Source organism: Macaca nemestrina, chromosome 7, assembly GCF_043159975.1.
Source record: "Macaca nemestrina isolate mMacNem1 chromosome 7, mMacNem.hap1, whole genome shotgun sequence".
Taxonomy (NCBI): Eukaryota; Metazoa; Chordata; class Mammalia; order Primates; family Cercopithecidae; genus Macaca; species Macaca nemestrina.
The window spans coordinates 37,635,836-37,662,423 of record NC_092131.1 but is presented as its reverse complement, the minus strand read 5'-3'; the positions used below and the strand labels follow the sequence as shown (position 1 = coordinate 37,662,423).

The window sequence follows — 26,588 nt, the reverse complement described above, 5'->3', positions numbered from 1 at the left end:
TAGTCCCAGTGATCCTGGGAAGCGTCCTACTGTAATAAGAAAAATGCAGGTTTTGTAATCATCAAGACTGAGGTTAAAATCTGACCCGAGGTCAGTTAATGTTGTTGTCTCCTGCCAGTCTCTCACCCTTGACAATAAAAAGAACTGTCTAAAAACTCTGCGTCCCTCGAGGCAGGGTCCCTGTCCTGGTCTCACTTGGAAGAGATTCCCTGCAATCTCCAGACTGCCCAGCAGGTGGCCCCATCACTTCCAAATCCCCGCCCCACACTTCATCAAGCCTCCGGGCTGCCGCCTCTTCAACTCCACATCATCATGCGCCTCCGTAGCACGGGATCGTGGTCTAGCGCACTGCCTGGGGTGCAAAAGTGATTACATCTCTGGCTGACTGGACAGCTGCCAGGCAGACCCAGCGCGGCCTCCGGAATCTCAGCGGCCCAAGCACCTGCCAAGATGAGGACGTCACGGACCCGCCACCTTCCTGGGCCAATGGGTCACCGGTCCTCTCCTGAGGAGTATCTGCCAGGCAAAAGCAATCGATCCACGGTAACATATTGCGGGTCCAGCCGGAAATTGGAACGTCAGCGTTTTCATTCCGGAACGCCCGCGTGTAGTTGAGATTTAGGGACTTGAATCAGGTTCCCTGTCACCATCCAATTGATATGGAAACCGGTCCTTCTCCTTTTCTAACGTCGTCTCAGAACACTCCATGGCACAGAACCACTCGATAAAATCAGCTAAGGAAAAAAGGTACTTTGAAGTTAGTACTCTAGCCTCTATGGCTATTTGTCAGATGGGAAGTTTGGCAAATTAATAAAAGCTGTTTATAAAAATGCAAGGAAAGGTTAGGTTGAACCCTGATCAAAAAACATACTGTCTTGCTATCATTGAACCATTAATGCAAATGCTTACACTAAAGCCGGGCACTGTGGTTCACGCCTGAAGTCCTAACACTCTGGGAGACCTAGGTGGGTGGATTACCTGAGGTCAGGAGTTCGAGACCAGACTGGCCAACATGGCGAAACTCCGTCTCTACTAAAAATACAAAAATTAGCCGGGTGTGGTGGTGCACGCCTGTAATCTCAGCCCTTTGGGAGGCTGAGGCACAGCCTCAGGAGGCGGAGGTTGCAGTGAGTTGAGGTCAGGCCACTGCATTCCAACCTGGGCGACAGAGCGAGACTCCACCTCGGAAAAAAAAAAAAAAAGAGAAAGAAAAAAACAAAACAACAACAATGAATGCTTACACTTAGAGACAGCTTGTCATCTTCGTCTAGGAATGCCTATTTTCCACTCATTCAACGAACATACAGCCCACCTTGTGCCCTATCATTAGAAGGCTTTAGGAATACTGAGATGAAAAGATATGAGCTCTGCCTTAAAGAATCTAGTAATCTAATGGGCATCCGAATGAACGTGTGTCTACAGTGTTAGGTTAGGAAACAGCCCAGACACATGCCATTTTCCAGGGGGAGTCAGAGCCTCACCTATGATTTGGGGTGACAATCATATAGAGTGCAAGTGACATATTTACCACACTGTATCCCTGAAATCTTTTCATCTGTCCCAGCTCCTCTATTGCCACTGAAAGATATCTATTTTAATCCCTTGTCTTTCCACCTATTAGGGTATCCCCCCATTGAGTCTCCAGAGGAGAGACTCCTAATCTCTATGCCCATGATTTACAGGGTCAAAACAGAGAAAAAAGAAAGAAACTTCATTGTGATTCTCAAGTCTACCTTTGACACTGCTGAAAGTTACCTAAGAGATATAAATAATTATGGGATTCTTCTGCTTTTGCCTGAAAGTGTTCACTCTGATTTTCTTAGCAAGGAATTTAAGACCCTTTGTTATATGACGTTGATCTGCCTTTCTGCCACTGTTCCCCCATTAACTTCATATTCCATCCTAGAGAAGACAACATTTCCTGAGTATACCATAATTTCCACAACTTCAAAATGCAGCTGTAGTGAAATCCGGTTCATGACGTTTTTCCCCATTCTTCAGACAATGTAAATTACTCTCTCCTCAGAGCCTTTGACTCCTATATCTAGAAAAGCACTTATAGTCTATAAACACTTTTAATGTATAAATTGGTGCTTTGACTAAAGTATAAGCAATATGAAGACAGGAAGGAATCTTCCTCTTTGAATCCCCAGCATCTAGAAAAGTCCCTAGCACATGGCAAGTGTTTGATAAATGTCCTTTGAGTGAATGATGATACAGATTATTTTAATAAAAGTGTTCTGTGCCAGTGCCTTGATCAAGTTGGTACTGTGAATGAGTTTTGAGGTATATTTTGCTTGTTGGAAAGTAGTTTCTTTCCTGTTTAGGAAAAAAAGCAGCTGGAATTAGCCAAAAAAAAAAAAAGGTGAACTGAGGTGTTAAGGCCTCTGGCTCTGTGTTGCCCACTAGAGGAGCCTATACTCTGCCAAGTGGGGCCTGTTTAACATCCTTGGAGTGGCTCTCTTGAAGTAGGTACACTTTCTAGGGCACAAAAATGGACAATCACTGCACAAAAGCTTATTACACGTTGGGAAACATTTCTGGAATTTCTGCATGGGATTGTTCAAAACAAACCTCTCCATAGCTGACTCGCTAGCCGTTTGTTTGTTTGTTTGTTTTTAGTGAAAGCAAATTTGTTAGAAAAGTAAAGGAATAAAGAATGGTTACTCCATAGGCAGAGCAGCCCCTAGCTGGTTTTAAACTTTCCTTCTTTTGCTGCTTGTGACACATCTCCATATTTCATTTGTTCGTTTCATTTTCTAGATGTGAAATGTAAGATCATCTGAAGGGGAGCTTTGGTTCAAGTCAAATGCATGCCTCAACTTGGCAGAGCCGAAGAGATACTTGTATGATGTAAGTCAGATTATATCATTCTTCTGCTCAAAACTCCCCAGTAAATAGCTCACCATTCCCTTCAGAGAAAAGTCAAAAGACTTAAAGTGGCCAACAAAACCTATCATCTGTGCCCCCCTCCTCCCTCTACCTCACTTCATCTCTCTCCCTGACTCATTTGCTTTCAGTCCTACTTGCCTGGTACGTTCCTTCAGTTACACTCCCATTTCAGGCCCTTTGCACTGATTGTTTCCTCTGCCTGGAGCCCACTTGCCCCAGCTTTGTACATGGCTACCTCGCTTACTTTCTTCAGGTGCTTGCTAAAATACCACCCTCTCAATGAGGCCTACCCTGAGCACCCTATTTAAAATTGTAACCTGCGTTCCCTCCCCCTACAAACTCTCATATTTCATCATCTTTCTTTAGTTTTTGTTGTAACACTTATCACTTTCTAATATACCATAGAATTTACTTATTTACATATTTATTGCTTAATGTCTATATCTGTCTATGAGAATATAAGGCCCATGAAGTCAGGGATCTTTTTCTGTTCTTAATATTGCTGTATTCCAAATGAGAGACTGTTGCTTGGCTCATTGTAATCGCTCAGTTAATAGCTGTCACATTAATTAATCCTTGCCATCTCTTCTGTGCTGGAATTTGTCCGTGATAGAAACCTCCTGATCTGCCAGACTAATGTTGTCCTAATATTTTATTCAGTCCAGAATCTGTAATGATTTTATTGCCAATAAAGCATGTGAAAGGAAAATAAATCTTGGGTCCCCAAATCACTAATACAACTCCTCTTTTTTTGGAGTTTTACTTGCTTCCAACAAGGAAGGCAAGATTTCCTGTTTCCATGATGATGGAAGGCAGATAATTCCTTTATGGACTTTGAGCTCCCTTCTGACAGGGAAGATGAGGTTTTTTCCCTGCTTCTAGGATGGTAGAGAGCAGTCTACAGCCTGAGACCCATCCCTAGGTAAGTACCTGAATTAGGGTTTGTCTTGGTTAAATTTAAGACTAACAACCAGCTAGTCTCAATTTCTCCTTACCATTAGAGCACTCAGTGATCTTCTAAGTTGTACCATTGTTTGTTTTGCTTAACTGTTTTTTTGTTGTTTTGGTCTTTTTTCCCATTGGGTTTGATCAACTCTATCTGACTTTGTCAAATCCAAAGGAGATTCCAAATTATAGGGAAGAAGCCCTCTGAAGTGGCTAAATTCCCATACACACACAAAAAGGTGGTATGGTGGGGGAGAAAAATGGCCAACCGAGGAAAACAAAAAGAGGAAAGGTTTTTTATTTTGACTACTAAAGAGGCTTTATTTACATAATGAGGCCACCTTTTTGCTAGCCAGGACAAACTGAAATGGATATTACCCCATACTGCAGTTTGATAGCTAAGGTTCTGCCTTCTCTTTTTTTCCACCATGATAGCCTCGGTTTGGTTCCTAAATCAAACCCTTTCTGGTTTGATACTTGGTACTGCTGAAATAGCAGCAGTTTGTCCTAGCTGGAATATAGTAATGAAATTTTAAAAGATTTTTTTAAAGGAGCTCAATGGTTACAAGTCATCTTAATTAAAAGCTAGTGTGAGGCCGGGCGCGGTGGCTCAAGCCTGTAATCCCAGCACTTTGGGAGGCCGAGGCGGGTGGATCACGAGGTCAGGAGATCGAGACTATCCTGGCTAACATGGTGAAACCCCGTCTCTACTAAAAATACAAAAAACTAGCCGGGCGTGGTGGCGGGCGCCTGTAGTCTCAGCTACTTGGGAGGCTGAGGCGGGAGAATGGCGTGAACCCGGGAGGCGGAGCTTGCAGTGAGCCGAGATCACGCCACTGCACTCCAGCCTGGGAGACACAGCGAGACTCCGTCTCAAAAAAAATAAATAAATAAAAATAAAAATAGCTAGTGTGTGTGTGTGTGTGTGTGTGTGTGTGTGTGTGTGTATTTAAAAGGCCTTCATGGGTTTTTTTTTTTTTTGTCCTCCTAAGACCCTGTCTTATTTTTGAGCAAAAGTTTTTTTCCTCTCTGTTGAATGAATTTTGTTTTCTTCATTAATAGCTATTGCAACAGAGGCTACTCTGGGGTTTTTAAGGAAGGGTCTAATTTAGACACTTTGAAATATCTTTGTTAAAAAAACTTTTTTAAGTGTGCTGTAAAAGCATCACATGGTCTAACCTCAAAATAATTCCTCTGCCCAGAGCTCAGAGATCTGGTTAAAAAATAGATAGTTCCTATCTAAATAAAATTGGTCTCCTTATACAATCCTATTATAGATTTCTATAATTTTATGTTTGATTTGGCATTCATCTTTAATCTCCCTCTAGCACCACCAGAATTTTTCTCTCTGTACCTTATGATGTAAATTTTGCTATTTGATTTTCACCTGAGTTGTTTCCTTTAATATGCAAATTTAAGACTTTTTATCTGACAACTGCCTTGAGTTGTGAAACAGGTTATCAAGAATCTGAAAGTCTAAGATGGAGGGAAAAAGGTCTTTATTAATCTATAAGATGTACTTCTATCAGCATGCCTAATACATCTATGTATTTATGTGTTGTGTACACAATATTTCACAACTGAAAATATATGAGAGCTCTAATTAATTGGTTAAATAAAAATAAAAGCACTTAAATACTTTATCAGAAAAAGGAAAGACTAGTCAAATGCTTTTTCAAGTTTATGTGATTTAAATAAAATCATTAATAAATAAGTTAGCTTTAAAATTATTGGTAAAGTAGTATTAGGAATGTCTTAAGAATTATCAGCATACATTTTTATTTGCATTTATTAATCAAGCAGTTTCATACTTATCCCTGCCAAATACTATAAGGTGTCAGAATTTGGCACAGGGGTTACAAAACTGTAAACCTAGCCTAATACAGATTAATCTTTGCTTATGTGATCTTTAATAAATAAGACATTGATATTGACTTAATGAAAATAACTATATCTTGAATTATTTAGTAAAACTAATATTAACTTCTAATCTTGTGGCTATAGGCAGTATAGTCCACAGGCAGTAAGGAGATTTGTTTTGGGAAAGGACTGTTACCACCACTGTTTCAAAGCTAAACTATAAACTAAGTTCCTCCCAAAGTCCAGGAATGAATAAGGACCAGCTTGGAGGTTAGAAGCAAGATAGAGTCAGTTAGTTCATATATTTTTCACTGCCTCAGTTAGAATTTTGTAATGGCAAGTTTCATAACTTTAAATGATGAGTATCATAGTTTTCATAAATAATCTAGGTAAATGAATAAAATTAAATAATTAGGTAAATATAATGAGATAAATACTTGTAGACAAATGTCATGATTTAGAATCTAAAATTAGATTAAATGATAGATATTTCATTATTTGGGTATTTTCCAATAAAAATATATTGTAGGAAAACGTTCTTTCTAAAAAAAAGTGTCCTTTTTAAAAAGGTGAACAATTTTTGTCTAATTAAAAGCTTATTTAAAAGTTATGTATAAAACAAGGTAAAGGAACCAGGAAATAGGAGAAATGTAAAGAAAGGTATAGAGATAAAGAGGTATTTTTTTTGTAAGAAAGCTTAAAGAGAAATAATTTTACATGAGAAAGGATTGAAGCCACCTTTGTAAAAATCATAACTGAGAAAATTATGACAGTGAAAGATATCAGACCTAACTGATCCCATCTTGCTTCTAACCTCTAAACTGTCCTTGTTTATTCCTGGGCATAGGCCAAACTAGCTTTGGGAAGGGATTTAGTGTATAGTTTATATAATAGTCCTCCCTAAAAGGCTAAACTGTTCTTGTAAAACAAATGAAAGGCCAGCAGCCACCAAGTCAAGATGAGAGGGGCTGGAATTCTAAATATTACCTGCCATTACTCCACAGGTCATAAGATTTGCAACTTCCCCAGTTACTCTGAAGGTAATGTAACTATTGTGAACCTAAGATCATCCTTTTGAGATGTCTTTTCAGGGTTTTGCATTTTTAACAAACAGATGGCCCCACCTGGACATGCCAACCAGTTCTGTGGCTCCCACCCAGGAACTGACTCAGCAGATAAGAACCGCCTGGACTCCCTACGATTTCATACCCAAGCCAAACAATCAGCACTCCCAATTCACTGCTCCCGACACCCCACCCCACCAAATTATCTTTAAAAACACCAATACCAGAGTTTTCAGGGAGACTGATTTAAGTAATAATAAAATTCTGGTCTCCTGCACAGCCAGCTCGGCATGAATTACTCTTTATTGCAATTGCCCTGTCTTGATAAATTGACTCTGTCTAGGCAGCAGATAAAGTGGACCCCTTGGGCAGTTACAGAATCTTGTATGGTAAATTTAGACCTAGAATAAAATGGCTGGTTGTTTAAGAAAGAGGAATGTTCAGGACAAACCAGAAAGTCCAAACATGTCACTAATGGTCTGTGTAAGTCACAATAAAAGGTTTTATTTAAAAAAAAAAAAACTTTTATATGATCAAGTTACCTATAAGTAAAGGGCAATTATAATGGTCTTTCTAAAGATTGGGCTTGATGTAAAAAAAAACTTGTACACTAAAAAATTGATTAGAACAATAAAATTTTCTAAAGGGATTGATTCACTCTTAATAAATTATAAGAGATTTTAATTTTTTAACCCAAAGTTCAACAATTTACTGCATCTCACTGTTTTTGGTTTTCTCTCCCCTTTTAAAAGGCATGAAATAATAACACTCTCCTTGAACTCATTTTCGGCTCATATTTTTTTTTCTTCAAGTTCTGTTTGTTGTGGCCTGATGCTAACAATACTTTCTTAAAGATGTAAAGGAAATATTTTCTTACAAAATGATATTTGGTACATTGCAGAAGGTCTTTTCTTTTGCCTTTTGGTAACTGGCCTAACAGATTTTACATCTTATTAAATAATTCCTATATCATTATTATTACAGTTTTGGTTTGCTTAGGAAAAAAACAGATTAAATTTTTTAAAAATTGAGGTTATTACATCCATGTATCCTTCTGTATGTGATTTTAAAGTACTTGTGACATTAAGTTACAAGGCTTTGACGCTTGGGTCTAAAAAGGACACCAAGTCTTACTAAATTTATTTATTTTTTACCTTTTTCTAAAATTATACTTTAAGTTCTAGGGTACATGTACACAATGTGCAGGTTTGTTACATATATATACATGTGCCATGTTGGTGTGCTGCACCCATTAACTCGTCATTTACCTTAGGTATTTCCCCTAATGCTATCCTTCCCCCCTCACCCCACCCCATGTCAGGCACCAGTGTGTGATGTTCCCCACCCTGTGTCCAAATGTTCTCATTGTTCAATTCCCACCTATGAGTGAGAACATGCAGTGTTTGGTTTTCTGTCATTGCGATAGTTTGCTCTAAATGATGGTTTCCAGCTTCATCCATGTCCCTACAAAGGACATAAACTCATCCTTTTTTTATGGCTGCATAGTATTCCATGGTGTATATGTGCCACATTTTCTTAATCCAGTCTATCACTGATGGACATTTGAGTTGGTTCCAAGTCTTTGCTATTGTGAATAGTGCCGCAATAAACATATGTGTGCATGTGTCTTTATAGCAGCATGATTTATAATCGTTTGGGTATATACCCAGTAATGGGATGGCTGGGTCAAATGGTATTTCTAGTTCTAGATCCTTGAGGAATTGCCACAGTGTCTTCCACAATGGTTGAACTAGTTTACAGTCCCACCAACAATGTAAAAGTGTTCCTATTTCTCCACATCCTCTCCAGCACCTGTTGTTTCCTGACTTTTTAATGATCACCATTCTAACTGGTGTGAGATGGTATCTCATTGTGGTTTTGATTGGCATTTATCTGATGGCCAGTGATGATTAGCATATTTTCATGTCTCTGTTGGCTGCATAAATGTCTTCTTTTGAGAAGTGTCTGTTCATATCCTTTGCCCACTTTTTGATAGGGTTGTTTGATTTTTCTTGTAAATTTGTTTAAGTTCTTTGTAGATTCTGGATATTAGCCCTTTGTCAGATGGGTAGATTGCAAAAATTTTCTCCCATTCTGTAGGTTGCCTGTTCACTTGGATGGTAGTTTCTTTTGCTATGCAGAAGCTCTTTAGTTTAATTAGATCCCATTTCTGAATTTTGGCTTTTGTTGCCATTGCTTTTGGTGTTTTAGTCATGAAGTCCTTGCCCATGCCTATGTCCTGAATGGTATTGCCTAGGCTTCCTTCTAGGGTTTTTATGGTTTTAGGTCTAACATTAAGTCTTTAATCCATCTTGAATTAATTTTTGTATAAGCTGTAAGGAAGGGATCCAGGTTCAGCTTTCTACATATGGCTAGCCAGTTTTCCCAGCAGCATTTATTAAATAGGGAATCCTTTCCCCATTTCTTGTTTTTGTGAGGTTTGTCAAAGATCAGATGGTTGTAGATGTGTGGTATTATTTATGAGGGCTCTGTTCTGTTCCATTGGTCTACATCTCTGTTTTGGTACCAGTACCATTCTGTTTTGGTTACTGTAGCCTTGTAGTATAGTTTGATGTCAGGTAGCGTGATGCCTCCAGCTTTGTTCTTTTGGCTTAGGATTGTCTTGGCAATGCGGGCTCTTTTTTGATTCCATATGAACTTTAAAGTAGTTTTTTCCAATTCTGTGAAGAAAGTCATTAGTAGCTTGATGGGGATGGCATTGAATCTTTAAATTATCTTGGGCAGTATGGCCATTTTCATTATATTGATCCTTCCTTTCCATGAGCATGGAATGTTCTTCCATTTGTGTCCTCTTTTATTTTGTTGAGCAGTGGTTTGTAATTCTCCTTGAAGAGGTCCTTCACATCCCTTGTAAGTTGGATTCCTAGGTATTTTATTTTTTTTGAAATAGTTGTGAATGGGAGTTCACTCATGATTTGGCTCTCTGTTTGTCTGTTATTGGTGTATAGGAATGCTTATGATTTTTGCACATTGGTTTTGTGTCCTGAGACTTTGCTGAAGTTGCTTATCAGCTTAAGGAGATTTTTGGCTGAGATGATAGGGTTTTCTAAATATACAATTATGTCATCTGCAATTAGGGACAATTTGGTTTCCTCTTTTCCTAATCGAATACCCTTTATTTCTTTCTCCTACCTGATTGCCCTGGCCAGAACTTCCAACACTATGTTGAATAGGAGTGGTGAGAGAGGGCATCCCTGTCTTGTGCCAGTTTTCAAAGGGAATGCTTCCAGTTTTTGCCCATTCGGTATGATATTGGCTGTGTGCTTGTCATAAATAGCCCTTATTATTTTGAGATACATCCATCCCATCAATACCTAATTTATTGAGAATTTTTAGCATGAAGGTCTGTTGAATTTTGTCAAAGGCCTTTTCTGCATCTATTGAGATAATCATGTGGTTTTTGTCTTTGGTTCTGTTTATATGATGGATTATGTTTATTGATTTGCATATGTTGAAGCAGGCTTGCATCCCAGGGATGGAGCCCACTTGATCATGGTGGATAAGCTTTTTGATGTGCTGCTGGATTTGATTTGCCAGTATTTTATTGAGGATTTTTGCATCGATGTTCATCAGGGATATTGGTCTAAAATTCTCTTTTTTTGTTGTGTCTCAGCCAGGCTTTGGTATCAGGATGATGCTGGCCTCGTAAAATGAGTTAGGGAGAATTCCCTCGTTTTGTATTGATTGGTATAGTTCCAGAAGGAATGGTACCAACTTCTCTTTGTACCTCTGGTAGAATTCAGATGTGAATCCATCTGGTTCTGGACTTCTTTTGGTTGGTAGGCTATTAATTATTGCCTCAATTTCAGAGCCTGTTATTGGTCTTTTCAGGGATTCAACTTCTTCCTGGTTTAGTCTTGGGAGAGTATATGTGTCCAGGAATTTATCCATTTCTTCTAGATTTTCTAGTTTATTTGCATAGAGGTGTTTATAGTATCCTCTGATGGTAGTTTTTATTTCTGTAGGATTTGTGGTGATATCCCCTTTATCATTTTTTATTGCATTTATTGGATTCTTCTGTTTTTTCTTCTTTATTAGTCTTGCTAGCAGTGTATCAATTTTGTCGATCTTTTCAAAAAGCCAGCTCCCGGATTCATGAATTTTTTTGAAGGGTTTTTTGTGTCTCTATCTCCTTCTATTCTGCTTTGATCTTACTTATTTCTTGCTTTCTGCTAGCTTTGGAATGTGTTTGCTCTTGCCTCTCTAGTTCTTTTAATTGTGATATTGAAATGTTGATTTTAGATCTTTCCTGCTTTCTCTTGTGGGCATTTAGTGCTATAAATTTCCCTCTACACACTGCTTTAAATGTGTCCCAGAGATTCTGGTATGTTGTGTCTTTCTTCTCATTTGTTTCAAAGAACATCTTTATTTCTGCCTTCATTTCATTATGTACCCAGTAGTCATTTAGGAGCAGGTTGTTCAGTTTCCATGTAGTCGTGTGATTTTGAGTGAGTTTCTTAATCCTGAGTTCTAATTTGATTGCACTGTGGTCTGAGAGACAGTTTGTTATAATTTCCATTCTTTTACATTTGTTGAGGAGTGCTTTACCTCCAACTATGTGGTCAATTTTGGAATAAGTGCGATGTGGTGCTGAAAAGAATGTATATTCTGCTGATTTGGGGTGGAGAGTTCTGTAGAAGTCTATTAGGTCTGCTTGGTGCAGAGCTGAGTTCAAGTCCTAGATATCCTTGTTAACTTTCTGTCTTGTTGATCTGTCTAATGTTGACAGTGGGGTGTTAAAGTCTCCCTTATTGTGTGGGAGTCTAAGTTTCTTTGTAGGTCTCTAAGGACTTGCTTTATGAAGCTGGGTGCTCCTGTATTGGGTGTATATGTATTTAGGATAGTTAGCTCTTCTTGTTGAATTGATCCCTTTACCATTATGTAATGGCCTTCTTTGTCTCTTCTGATGTTTGTTGGTTTCAGGTCTCTTTTATTAGAGACTAGGATTGCACCCCTGCTTTCCTTTTGTTTTCCATTTGCTTGGTAGATCTTCCTCCATCCCTTTGTTTTGAGCCTATGTGTGTCTCTGCACATGACATGGGTCTCCTGAATACAGCACACTGATGGGTCTTGACTCTATCCAATTTGCCAGTCTGTGTCTTTTAATTGGGGCATTTAGCCCATTTACATTTAAGGTTAATATTTTTATGTATGAATTTGATCCTGTCATTATGATGTTAGCTGGTTACTTTGCTCATTAGTTGATGCAGTTTCTTCCTAGCATCAATGGTCTTTACAATTTGGCATGTTTTTGCAGTGGCTGGTACCGGTTGTTCCTTTCCATGTTTAGTGCTTCCTTTAGTAGCTCTTGTAAGGCAGGCCTGGTGGTGACAAAATCTCTCAGCATTTGCTTGTCTGTAAAGGATTTTGTTTCTCCTTCACTTATAAAGCTTAATTTGGCTGGATATGCAATTCTGGGTTGAAAATTCTTTTCTTTAAGAATGTTGAATATTGGTCCCCACTCTCTTCTGGCTTGTATAGTTTCTGCTGAAATACCCGCTGTTAGTCTGATGGGGCTTCCCTTTGTGGGTAACCCGACCTTTCTCTCTGGCTGCTCTTAACATTTTTTCCTTCATTTCAACCTTGGTGAATCTGACGATTATGTGTCTTGGGGTTGCTCTTCTCGAGGAGTATCTCTGTGGCGTTCTCTGTATTTCCTGAATTTGAATGTTGTCCTGCCTTGCTAGGTTGAGTAAGTTCTTCTGGATAAATTCCTTAAGAGTGTTTTCCAACTTGGTTCCATTCTCCCCGTCACTTTCAGGTACACCAATCAGACGTAGATTGGTCTTTTCACATAGTCTCATATTTCTTGGAGGCTTTGTTCATTTCTTTTAACTCTTTGTTCTCTAAACTTCTCTCCTCACTTCATTTCATTCATTTGATCTTCAATCACTGATACCCTTTCTTCCACTTGATCAAATCAGCTGCTGAAGCTTGTGCATGCGTCATGTTCTCGTGCCATGGTTTTCAGCTCCATCAGGTCATTTAAGGTCTTCGCTACACTGTTTATTCTAGTTAGCCAATCATCTAATCTTTTTTCAAGGTGTTTATCTTCTTTGCAATAGGTTTAAACATCCTCCTTTGTTATTACTAATCTTTTGAAGCCTATTTCTGTCAACTCATCAAAGTCATTTTCCATCCAGCTTTGTTCCATTGCTGGTGAGGAGCTACGCTCCTTTGGAGGAGAACAGGCACTCTGATTTTCAGAATTTTCAGCTTTTCTGCTCTGGTTTCTCCCCATCTTTGTGGTTTTATCTATCTTTGTTCTTTGATGATGGTGACCTATAGATGCGGTTTTGGTGTGGATGTCCTTTTTGTTGATGTTGATCCTATTCCTTTGTGTTTGTTAGTTTTCCTTCTACCAGTCAGGACCCTCAGTTGCAGATCTGTTGGAGTTTGCTGGAGGTCCAGTCCAGACCCTATTTGCCTGGGTATCACCAGCAGAGGCTGCAGAACAGCAAATATTGCAGAACAGCAAATGTTGTTGCCTGATCCTTCCTCTGGAAGCTTCATCTCAGAGGGGCACCTGGCTGTATGAGGTGTCAGTCGGCCTCTACTGGGAGGTGTCTCCCAGTTAGGCTACTTGGGGGTCAGGGACCCACTTGAGGAGGCAGTCTTTCTGTTCTCAGATCTGAAACTCCACACTGGGAGAACCACTACTCTCTTCAAAGCTGTCAGACAGGGACATTTAAATCTGCAGAAGTTTCTGCTGCCTTTTTTTCAGCTGTGTCCTGTCCCCAAAGGTGGAGTCTACAGAGGCAGGCAGGCCTCCTTGAGCTGCAGTGGGCTCCACCCAGTTTGAGCTTCCCAGCCACTTTGTTTACCTAGTCCAGCCTCAGCAATGGCAGACACCCCTCCCCCAGCCTCACTGCTGCCTTGCAGTTCAATCTCGGACTGCTGTGCTAGCAGTGAGCAAGCCTCCGTGGGCATGGGACCCTCCAAGCCAGGCATGGGATATAATCTCCTAGTGTGCCACTTGCTAAAACCATTGGAAAAGCATAGTATTAGGGTGGGAGTGTCCCGATTTTCCAGGTACCACCTGTCATGGCTTCCCTTGGCTAGGAAAGGGAATTCCCCAACCCCTTGCACTTCCCAGGAGAGGTGATGCTCCAACCTGCTTTGACTCACACTCATGTGGGCTACACCCACTGTCTAACAAGTCCCAGTGAGATGAACCCAGTACCTCAGTTGGAAATGCAGAAATCACCCTTCTTCTGCGTCACTCACCCTAAGTGCTGTAGACTGGAGCTGTTCATATTTGGCCATCCCTTGCTAAATCTTAAACATTGACAGCAATTAAAGCCTCATCTTCAGGCCCCATAGAAGATGCCAATCAAAATAAACTTCATTGCTGAGACACAGGGCCAGAAATTAAAGCCATTCAGCTCCACAAGGCCCAGGGACTATCGTGGAAGAGTTGGGCATGTGAGATTGTGAGGGCTGATTTTAAGAGATAAAGTTAGTTCAGTTTCTCTACAAATTAACCATTAATGTCAAAGTCACACTGATGCAAGACTAGCATATGGGTAAAATTTGAAAAACAAATTTAATTGACTTCATGCTGTTTTTATTTGGGCTTACTGTTTGGAAAATTAAGTCTTCTCTCTCAAAGAATGAAGGTTTTCTCTTTTTTTGAAATCCCTATCAATTTGGTTAAATGAATGACTTACTTTACAATGGCCTGTAATCTCATTTTGTGATATCAAATGTTTTATTTATTTGTTTTTATTATTATTACTTTTTAAAATGGAGTCTTGCTGTGTTACCCAGGCTGGAGTGCAATGGCACGATCTCGGCTCACTGCAACCTCTGCCTCCTGGGTTCAAGTGATTCTCCTGCCTCAGCCTCCCAAGTAGCTGGGACTACAGATGTGCACCAACACACTCAGCTAATTTTTGTATTTTTAGTGGAGATGGGGTTTCACCACGTTGGCTAGGCTGGTCTCAAACTCCTGACCTCAGGAGACCCACCCACCTTGGCCTCCCCAAGTGCTGGGATTACAGGAATGAGCCACCATGCCTGGCCTGGTATCAAGTATTTTAAACCTTTGATATTTGACAAACTTTCCAAAATCAAATTATAAATTATGTCTTTTCTGACCTAATTAATCCTTTAAGATATTATTAATAGGATCCCTAAAGTCAAAAAATGATACGTTTGGCTTATTTGATATAGAAATTACACAGGAATCATTGTCAAATATGAAATGGTGTTTGGTTTTTCTTTGGGCTGTATTTGAATAAATATGTTACTGGTATGTGTTCCAAAATTATGGGAAACTCCTGTTATTCTGATATGACTCAGTGTATGTTATCTGTAATAACTATAATTGTTATGTTAAATTATTGTGTGACACAGAGGTAACAAATTTCCTTGTCAATTGTGTCTTTGACTATGGCTGCCCTTGTTGTCTTGTTTTGGTCCTCTTTAGAAGGTGGTTTTATAATCAGCTATAAAACTGTAAGGTACTCTTGAATGCAGGTTTCTGATAACTTTGGAGATTGTGACATCAGAATAGAGGGAAAACTTTCAGGGCTCATGGAGAGCTGAAACGCTCCTGAATATCAAGCAGAATAGGAATTAACTGCATGGACTAAACTAATAGAAGTCTAAAGTAATCTTTTTAACTTTTTGCTTAAAACGTTGCTGATCCTTTGTTTTGTTTTTCAGAGTCAAGAAGACTTTTAAGCTATTTACAACTTTTAACAATTGAGTAAAGTATATTCCTTTGAACAAAATTTGGAGCATTTTGTTTCTCTTTACCTGATTTCTACATAATTTGGAAATGATTTGTAAGTATTCTTTTTTTTTCTTTTTTTTTTTTGAGACAAAGTCTCACTCTGTTGCTCAGGCTGGAGTGCAATGACACGATCTCAGCTCACAGCAACCTTCACCTCTCAGGTTCAAGCAATTCTCCTGCCTCCGCCTCCCGAATAGCTGGGACTACAGGCACCCACCACCATGCCTGGCTAATTTTTATATTTTTTGGTAGAGATGGGGTTTCACCATATTGGCCAGGCTGGTCTCAAACTCCTGACCTTGTGATCCACCTGCCTCAGCCTCCCAAAGTGCTGGGATTACAGGCATGAGCCACCGTACTCGGTGTGTGAGTATTCTTAATTATGATAATAGTTATTTGCATAAGTACAATAAGAATCTGTTTTCATTTGTAACAGGACACAATTGGAGAAACTGGTTATTTTACCAAGGCTTTGACTGGAATGGTGTGCTTTCCTTTAAGGAATCAAACTTGACTTATGGAGCCAATATAAGCCCCTTGGAAAAACTGGCTTCATACCTTTGTCTGCACAGTCCCTGAATAGGGTTCCTGACCTGTGGTAAGTAAAGAATGTCACTTTCTGACAGGCTCAGGAGCCCCAAGTTTATCTTGGAACCTGAAGAGGAGAGGAATTCACCCAACTCATAGGTATTTAATGGTCCAAATCCACGGCGTGGCTCAGCTTTAAAAAATTCTTATGTGAGATTCCTTCTATGGAACAAAATTCCATGAAATCCAATTTAAAAGCCTATGTAAAAAATAATAATTATTCTTGCTACACTATATACAAAAAATCAATCCAAGTATAATAAAGCAAATCAGTCCTACCATGATTTGTCTTTTGTAAAAATGGAAAACTAGGCCAGGCGCGGTGGCTCACGCCTATAATCCTAGCACTTTGGGAGCCTGAGACAGGTGGATCATGAGGTCAGGAGATCAAGACCATCTTGGCTAACACAGTGAAACCCCATCTCTACTAAAAAAAATACAAAAAATTAGCTGGGCGTGGTGGCGGGTGCCTGTAGTCCCAGCTACTCGGGAGGCTGAGGCAGGAGAATGGCATGAACCCAGGAGGCGGAGCTTGCAGTGAGCCGAGATTGTGCCACTGTACTTCAGCCTGGACGATAGAGCAAGACTCCATTCAACAAAAAGGAAAACTGGAGAGAAAAATTATGTTTCAAAACCTATAGTACACTTAGTATGGTTTGGCTGTGTCCCCATCCAAATCTCATTTTGAATTGTAGCTCCCATAATTCCCACATGTTGTGGGAGGGACCTGGTGGGAGATAATTGAATCATGGTGGGGGGGGCAGTTTCCCCCATACTGTTCTCGTGGTAGTGAATAAGTCGCATGATAGTTTTATAAGAGGAAACCCCTTTTGTTTGGTTCTCATTTTCTCTTGTCTGCTGCCATGTAGGACATGCCTTTTGCCTTCTGCCATGATTGTGAGGCTTCCCCAGCCACGTGAAACTGTGAGTTCATTAAACCTCTTTTTCTTTATAAATTACCCAGTCTTGGGTATGTTTTTATCAGCAGCATGAAAATTGACGAATACAACACCTGTTTTTAGGTTCTAGTCTTGCCTAATGTTTTTTCAGTTTTTATTATTTTCTACAGTTTGGACTGAATTCTAATTTTTCTTGGCTATAAGCCTGCAAAATAATGTTTTCAATCTTTTTCCTTCTTTTTTTCCCCCATTTTTCCTAATTTGGAACCACCAAAAACTAAGTTGTGCTTTTGTAAAGCCCTGTGAACTGAAGCTAGACAACTAAATTTCAGAAGAAAATAACAGCAACCTGTTTACATACCTAAGCCACTTTCATACCTGCCTACTGATATGTGGACTTCACAGTAATGTGGCCTATATTGATTTCTCAGGATTGTTCTTTAGTCTGATGTTGTTTTTCTCCCTTGCTCCCCCTATTTTCTCTTCATAGGATATGAGACTTCACAACCTGCTGAAAATGAGCTTTCCTCATAACTCAGGACCTACGCGTCTAGGAATAAACCATCCTAAACATGAAAGATCAGACAAAATGTGAGACCAGAGACTCATTTACAGGATTTCAATACTTTGTTACTGGATATGGACTGGTATATGAAATGAAATAAATGGCCAGATAGGTGCTAAGAATTTAAATAGTTCACTTGTTATACCAAGATTGTTTCATGAGATACAAACAATTCAAACCTGAATCCTGCATCTCTCTTCCAAGTTATCAGTCCAGAGAATGAACTCTTGTGAACAAAGGAAAGGGAGAAATGAAGCTTGGGATTGGGAGTAGATGTGTTAGAGGCTAAGAGGTGGAAATGCTGGCCTTCTATCCACTACGGGGACCTACCACCCAAAGAGCACACCATCGCAAGGTAAGATGACTTTCCTATGAAATCCATTCCCTCCTTGAGGTCTGTGGCCTGACATAAATCTGGGACAATCTGGGAGATACACTCTAGTTACTTAATGTTAAGGAAGATTAGGAAATGGAGCCCAAGGAAGTTAAGTCCAATCCTGGGATCACAGACTGGACTCAGCACACCTGATGCTTTCAGACATCACTTATAAATAGATACTCCCTTCTCTCACTCAGGCTTCATACCCAGTGGAAAAACATACTCCTGATATCTGTATGTCCCTGATTTGTCTGCTTTTGTTGAGTCTTGAATCATGGGTAATATTAGGCATATATCCACTCCCTTTCTCTGCGTTCCCACAGGTCCCATCCATTCATTCAATAAATATTTTCTTAGCATGTACCTGCCACCTGCCAAGCATTGGTAAATTCCAGAGATATTGTACCTCTTCTAGGGCCTCGTATTCTCACCCACATTCACAAATAGAGACATGCAGACTTTATTGGAAAAAAATTAACTGGCTTCTACACAACGCTTTAAACTGAGGTGAATGGGACTGTCTTCACCTGGTAATCAGGGTAACTGGATTTCAGCCTAGAATCTTCCACCAACCAGCTGTGTGACCTCAGGCAAGTCACCTCTCTTTTCTGGTCTCATCTTTGCCTTCTGTAAAGTGAGACCCTTGGTCTAGGATGGGTGATCTCTAAGTTTCTTTCTCAATTTCCCATTTTGTAATTCTCATTCTTTAATAAAAATAGGCCCTGTATCTGTTGTAGGAAAAACTGAGATTATTATCTGGGGGAAATTGATAACCTAGATTTTTTTTCCTAGCAAACTGAGGGTCTAGTATATTTTCTGAGCCACATCAGGAACTGTGTCCTGAGCTCAAGGAATGGTATAGTACAGGCCTCTTGGACCTTCACATATCTGAACTTCAGAGAAAGCTCCCATTAAAAGCAATTAATACAGCATACCAAAGGGAGAGAAGAGAGGTGACAACTGTAGTGGTTTTTGCCCCGCCTTGATGAGATGGGAAGGGGAATCTAGCAGGTGGGGCAGACAACGCTGCCCTTGGGGCAGTTTGTGCTTCACAGTGTTGTGAAGTCCAACTAAGAGGGTTTTGTCAAGATTCTTTTTTCTGTGTGTTTAAACAGTTATACAACAATTGAATTAGTCTGCTCGCCTAGACTCCCTGCCATGAAAATCATCAAACAAGCCTGGAAGAATCCTACTGCGGGGCCTTTGCCAGCAGAGTGCTAGGATTTCTGGAAGCTGGGCATCTTCTCACACACAGTGGCCAGCGTTGGCTTTGGAGTTTCTTACCTTGTTTTCCCAGCACCTGAGGAGAACTTTGGCCCCAAAGAGACTGCCCAGGTCTGGGGCAATGCTATTTGACATTGTATCCTCGGTCATGGGAGTAAATATGCCCCCTTCAGGTGTGGCACAGACTTGAGACTTATGCTGAGGTCAGGCCTCACAGCTGCCTCCCAGGGCTGCTGTCCCAGGTGGCCCCTTCCCACGCACCGGCCACCGTGGAGGGATTAGCACGCACGTGTGTGTATGTGTGTGTGCATGTGTGTATATGTTTGTGTCTTTGTGTCAGTATTTCTGTGAAGGAGGCAGTCCAAGGGACCAGCAGGAGGATTTGTAGCTGGTGTGTGTGTGTGTGTGTGTGTTTTGTATCAGTATGTCTGTGAAGGAGGCAGTCCAAGGGACCAGCAGGAGGATTTTATTATTACTGCCTAGAGACATCTGATGCAGGGGAGCCCTGGTTTCTTGTGGTTGATATACCTGGGTAAGGAAAAGGGAGCTGAGAAGGAATCGGAGAAAACTGAGCAAAAAGGATGAAGGCAGGAGGAAATAGCTGAAAGAAGACAGAAGAGCCCAGCTCAGACACAGGTGGTTAGCAGTTCCTCAGGGTTCCTGAGCAGTTCCTTTGGGGTCCAGGGTTTGTGAGGCTCTGCTGGACCACAGGCATCAGACACCCCTGAGGGAGGCAGCTCTGCACAAAGAGGATACAGTAGCTGGAGTAGCCAATTCATCCAGCCAGGAATCTTCTGGCCTCACAGCATCTAAAGGGAAAATGCAGAGAGAGCAAATCAGGATTCTTGATTATGGGACTCCCTGCGGAGGACAAGGCCCTAGCGAAAGTTGGACATCATCTAAGAGTTCTGGCTTCAAAACTCTGTATTGTGTGGTCTTTGTGCACCATCTTGTGGAGTGAACAGTGACTCCTGAAGGCTTGCCCAGACCAGGATCATTTCCGTTGGGAGTATCATAGACCAAAGTCCATCCTCAAAATCTGGTCTCCACTCTCACAAAAGGAATGCATACAAATGTCATCCAACTGAAAGTCCTATTTCAGAAACCTTTTGTCCACTCTCCTTCTATTATTCTAGTAATGATTACAGTAGGCTAAACATTGTTTAAGTTTCAAAAGGCAGAAAACCAGAAAATTTTTTTTAAAAATTGTATTATATGAAGCAATGCTTGTAGAACAATCTATCATCTATAAGCAGACTATTTTCCTTGTACTGATCAATAACTACTTCTTTATTAACTATCTTTTCTTTCCTGTCTCTTCAGTGAGTTCCATGCATACCTCACTCAGTCACACAACTGTTGACACAGTCACAAAACTGCAGTTTGCAGATGAGGCAACTGGAACTCAAAGAGGTTATGTAATTTGTGTAAGATTACACAGTTTGTAAGTGACAAAGTCCAGAGTCCAATTCAGGGCTACCAGTTTGCATGGTTTTCCACTGAACTTCACTGTTGGCAGAAAAGAGATGTATAAAAATATTATTTAGATAGCTCCTTCCACCCACACAGAATTTATTGCTACTAATTGAATGGGCTACTGAGTAATGTTATTAAAATATTATTTTAGGTGTGACATTTTGATAAGAATGTTTTCTTTTCTTTTCTTTTCTTTTTTTTTTTTTTTGAGACAGAGTCTTGCTGTGTCACCCAGGCTGGAGTGCAGTGGGGCAATCTTGGCTTACCATAGCCTCCGCCTCCCAGGTTCAAGCGATTCTCCTGCCTCAGCCTCTGCGGTACCCACCACCAAACCTGACTATGGTTTTGTTTTGTTTTGTTTTCTGAGACAAAGTCTTGCTCTTGTTGCCCAAGCTGGAGTGAAATGGTGTCATCTTGGCTGACTGCAACCTCCACCTCCCAGGTTCAAGCGATTCTCCTGCCTTAGCCTCCCAAGTAGCTGGGATTACAGGCACCCGCCTACCACCACGCCCAGCTAATTTTTACACTTTTAGTAGAGACAGGGTTTCACCACGTTAGCCAGGTTGGTCTCGAACTTCTGACCACAGGCGATCTGCCCGCCTTGGCCTCCCAAAGTGTTGGGATTATAGGCGTGAGCGCTAATTTGTATTTTTAGTAGAGACGGGATTTCACTGTGTTGGCCAGGCTGGTCTTGAACTCCTGACCTCAAGTCATTCACCCGCTTCAGCCTCCCAAAGTGCTAGATTAGAGGTGTGAGCCACCACATCCAGCCAATAGGGGGATTTCTTGAGTTACTTCTTGTGTGGTACAGTATAAACCATCTCCTCTCTTCCCTATGAAATTATTAGTAAATGTTACATTTATTACTAATACTTTGTGTTGGAGTAAATTTTTTTAGGGTGGGCAACTCAAAGACAGTGGTAGAAAACAACCAATTAACTGCATTGTAAATTTAAATGTTCTCATGGACTTTCAAAGGCAAAAGAAATCCACATCTTACACTGAAAGGTTAATACATTACCAGAATCTTGGAAAGCCCAATAAAAATACCTTCCACATCAGGCCAGCTCAGCTTTGCTGTTGTGGTAGAGAGAGAGGAGAGGAGGAGAAATGAGGCAGAACATTTCAAAGAAACATTCCCTGCCCTTGTGCTTACAGTCTTACCATATCCTAATGCCACTCCTATAGGTGTTTACTACCCCACCTTCTATTGTACAGTTAAGAGAAAATGAAGTCCAGACGAAGGCGACAATTTGACTACGTCTATATAAACTCCCAGTTTCCCAACTGCCCTGCTTTTTAGGCCCCATTGAATCAAATGATATGCCAACACTCAGTTCTACCCTTTATACTCCATGAAACACCCAGTTCTAAGCTGATGCCTCTTATGAAACTGACCAGTAGGGTTGGAGCACTATTTCTCATATCTCTACCTCTTTGCTGTAGTATGATTAGGACAGTCAAGTGGCAAATAAGGAAACTCCCAGTGTACTTCCACACTTATAAGTGAGTGGTTTTTTTTGGTTTTTTTTTTGTTTGTTTGTCTTTTTGAGATGGAGTCTCGCTCTGTTGCCCAGGCTGGAGTGCAGTGGCACGATCTCAGCTCACTGCAACGTCTGCTACCTGGGTTCAAGCAATTCTTCTGCCTCAGCCTCCCGAGTAGCTGGGACTACAGGTGCCCACCACCACGTCCAGCTAATTTTTGTATTTTTGGTAGAGACAGGGTTTCACCATATTGGCCAGGCTGGGAGTGACTGTTTTTTCTTTTCTTTTTTTTTTTTTTTAAGCCAAACATCTTTATGAAATTATCAAACTATCCTTTGCAGGCATTAAATTCTTCAGCTTTAGATTCTTCACCTTCCTTTTGCTTTGTCATATAATGACTTCACTTTCTCTTGACTCATATGAGTCTATAGGTATACCTTTCTTATAGCAACCCGGCACCCACATAAAAGCTGCATTTTCAAAATGAGATAAAAAGACAGTTTGCAAAAAGTGTAAGGTTTTCACGTCTGCTGGCATAGCTGCAGTGATGACTTCACAAATTTTCTTTTCTTTTTTTCTTTTTCTTTTCTTTTCTTTTTACAAAGGCCCTTATGCTGGAGTCATGTATCTTGAAATTGTGGGCAACTGCAGCTGCAGACCTCAATCTATGGTACATATCAAGCATTTCAGCTTTTTATTATAATGTCATGACTTTTACCTGCTTCTTGGGGCACTTTGAGCATCATTAGCGGCACTCTGCATGGGTCCCATGGTGTTATTCAAGGTTTCTGGTATTGCAGTAAACATGATGAAAAAATATGTGAGAACTGTAAAACATCACTTTTTACTGCAATGTAAATTTACTGGAGAGGAACTGCTCACGTGGAGATGATTAGTGGCATATGTATTCATATTTGCAACATATCCTAAAGACTCTTCAATATTTGTTGTAATTTTGTCTTTATTTCTTATTTGATACAGTTTTAAGAGTAATATATATATATATTACTCATATATATGAGTATATATACTCTTAAAGTATACATATATACACTTTAAGTTCTGCAGAATGTGCAGGTTTGTTACATAGGTATACATGTGCCATGGTGGTTTGCTGCACCTATCAACCCGTCGTCTACATTAGGTATTTGTCCTAATGCTATCCCTTCCCTAGCCCTCCACCTGCCAACAGGCCCCAGTGTGTGATGTTCTCCTCCCTGTGTCCATGTGTTCTCATTGTTCAACTCCCACTTATGAGTGAGAACATGTGGTGGTTTTCTGTCCCTGTGTTAGTTTGCTGAGAATGATGGTTCCCAGCTTCATCCATGTCCCTGCAAAGGACATCAACTCATCCTTTTTTATGACTGCATAGTATTCCATGGTGTATATGTGCCACATTTTCTTTATCCAGTCTATCACTGATGGGCATTTGGGTTGGTTCCAAGTCTACCGCTATTGTGAACAGTGCCACAATAAACATATGTGTGCATGTGTCTTCATAGTAGAATGATTTACAATCCTTTGGGTATATACCCAATAAGGGGATTACTGGGTCAAATGGTATTTCTGGTTCTAGATCCTTGAGGAATCGCCACACTGTCTTCCACAATGGTTGAACTAATTTATACTCCCACCAAGAGTGTAAAAGTGTTCCTATTTCTCCACATCCTCTCCACCATCTGTAGTTTCCTGACTTTTTAATGATCGCCATTCTAACTGGTGTTGAGATGGTGTTTCATTGTGGTTTTGATTTGCATTTCTCTAATGACCAGTGATGACGAGGTTTTTTTCACGTTTGTTGGCTGGATAAATGTCTTCTTTTGAGAAGTGTCTGTTCATATCCTTTGCCCACTTTTTGATGGAGTTGTTTTTTTCTTGTAAATTTAAGTTCTTTGTAGATTCTGGATATTAGCCCTTTGTCAGATGGATAGATTGCAAAAATATTCTCCCATTCTGTAGGTTGCCTGTTCCCTCTGATGATCGTTTCTTTTGTGGTGCAGAAGCTCTTTAGTTTGATTAGATCCCATTTGTCAATTTTGGCTTTTGTTGCCATTGCTTTTGGTATTTTAGACATGAAATCTTTGCCCATGCCTATACGTGAATGGTATTGCCTAGGTTTTCTTCTAGGGTTTTTATGGTTTTAGGCTTACATTTAAGTCTTTAATCCATCCTAACTTAATTTTTGTATAAAGTGTAAGAAAGGGGTTTGTTTTCTGCATATGGCTAGCCAGTTTTCCCAACACTATTTATTAAATAAGGAATCCTTTCCACATTGCTTGTTTTTGTCAGGTTTGTTACATAGGTATACACATGCCATGGTGGTTTGCTGCACCTGTCAACCCATCGTCTACTTTAGCATTTCTCCTAATGCTATCCTTCCCCTAGCCCTCCACCCCACAACAGGCTCTGGTGTGTGATGTTCCCAGCATCTATAGTTTCCTAACTTTTTAATGATCGCCATTCTAACTGGCGTGAGATGGTATCTCATTGTGGTTTTGATTTGCATTTCTGTAATGACCAGTGAGGATAAGCAGGAGGATTGCTTGAGCCAAGGAGTTTGAAACTACAGTGAGCTATGATTGTGGCATTGTACTCCAGCCTAGGTAACAGAGCAAGACCCTATCTCTAATGTATATATTCTTTTTTCTATTAAACACATTCAATTCTATAAACTTCCTTCAAAGCACCTCTTTTGCTGCATCCAACAGATTTGGTAAGGTTTATTTTCTATTTCATTTAGTGCAAAATATCTTTAATTTCTTTACATTTCATTACACATGTGTTATTTAGAGGAGTGTTGTTTAATCTACGAGTACTTTGGAATTTTCTAGCTATCTTTCTGTCATTGATTTCTAGTTTAATTCCATAACAGTCTGAGGGCATACTTTGTATGATTTTTATTCTTTCAAATCTGTTGAGGTGTGTTATGTGGTTGTCTGTCTTGATGAATGTTTTTGAACTTGAGAAGAATGCCTATTCTGTTGTTGTGGAGTACGCTTTAGATGTCAATTAGATACAGCTGATTGATGGTGCGCTTCAACTATGTCCTCAATGATTTTCTGCCTACTTGATTTGTCAATTGCTGATAAGAGGATTGATTAAGTCTCTTTAAGTCTATTCATATATTTCTCATATATTTGCATCTCTACCAGTTTTTGCTCATGTATTTTGCTGCTTTGTTCGGTGTATATACATTAAGAATTTTGTCTTCTTGGAGAGAATAGGTCCCCTTTATCATTATGTAATGCCTCTCTTCTTCCATGATTTTCAGTGCTCTGAAGTCTGATTTGTCTGAGATTAATACAACTACTCAAACTTTCTTTTGATTAGTGTTAACATACTATATGTACTTTTCTCCCTCTTTCTTCAGTTCTGTTCACTCTGTTGATGACCTCATCAAAGGCACTGTTCACTTGTTAGTTTTTTAATGCAAGAATTTCCTTTTAATTCTCCACTTCTTTGCTTTTATTGCCCATTTGTTCTTGCATGTTGTACACTTTTTCCATCAGAGTTCTTAGCATATTAATCATATTTTAAATTCCCAGTGTGATCATTGCAATGTCCCTGCCATGTCTGAATCTGATTCTGATGCTTGTTTTGTCTCTTCAAACTGTGCTTTTTATCGTTCATTTTTGTTGAATGTTGGACGTGATATACTGGGTAAAACGAACTCGAGTGAATAGGCCTTCAGTGATGTGGTGGTAATATATGCGGTAGGGAGCATTCTGTAAGTCCTATGATTAGGCTTCTTAGTAAGCCTAGGTCCCCGGACTGAACATTCATAAGTGTTTTTCAGTCTCCTCACCCCCATTTAGGTAAAACAGGAAGGTTGGAGGAGGCTGGAGTGGTTATTCCCCTTCCTCCAGTTGGCTAGGCACTGGTAAAACCCAATGCGATTAGGTTCTAACAAGAGTTTACTTTGGGGCCAGGCTTACATTAAAGAAAACAGAATTCTCTGGGCATATTTCAGAATAGTTACTTTCACCTACACCTGCTAGGAGCACAAGGGGATTTTTCTCTGATATTCATTATGAAAATCAGGTGGGACTCTTACAGGTAAAACTCGCAAGTGTCCCTTCTCCAATCCACACATGGCTTGGCCTCCTCTTAAGAGATTTTCTCTCAGTTAGTCCACGATCAGCCTCCAGGAAGTATTCAATTACCTTTAGGTATTCCTACCCAATGCTGGCTCCAGTGGCGGTTTCTGGGCAGGTGCTCCTCCAGGTAAACTATGATTTTCTGCACCTGCCTGTGTCTCCAGTTTTCAGGGTGGTGGTTTGTCCTGTGACTTCAACTCAAAGTAAGAGTTTAGTTGTTCAGCTTTTTTCTTTGCTATGATGGGCATTAAATTTTTCAAACTTTTTACATGTCAACCTGGAAACCAGAATTCCCTTATGCTTTTAAAGAAACTGCCAATTTTCTAGACGAGTTGTACCATATTACATGATAC

General features: G+C 40.1%; 1 long non-coding RNA gene across 6 annotated transcripts; it reads left to right on the top strand.

Annotated features, from left to right (window-relative positions):
* Positions 1 to 112: 112 nt before the first annotated feature.
* LOC105472916 (uncharacterized) lies at positions 113 to 18,964 on the top strand. Of its 6 annotated transcripts, none has more exons than XR_011625791.1 (6): positions 113 to 747; positions 2,764 to 2,853; positions 3,775 to 3,814; positions 15,453 to 15,574; positions 15,959 to 17,034; positions 17,500 to 18,964. It is a non-coding gene; the product is annotated as an uncharacterized lncRNA (long non-coding RNA). The 6 variants fall into 6 exon arrangements; XR_011625792.1 differs by lacking the exon at positions 3,775 to 3,814 and having other exon boundaries at positions 115 to 747; positions 15,959 to 16,209; positions 16,980 to 17,034; XR_011625793.1 differs by lacking the exon at positions 3,775 to 3,814 and having other exon boundaries at positions 116 to 747; positions 15,959 to 16,120; positions 16,980 to 17,034.
* The last annotated feature ends 7,624 nt before the right edge of the window (positions 18,965 to 26,588 follow it).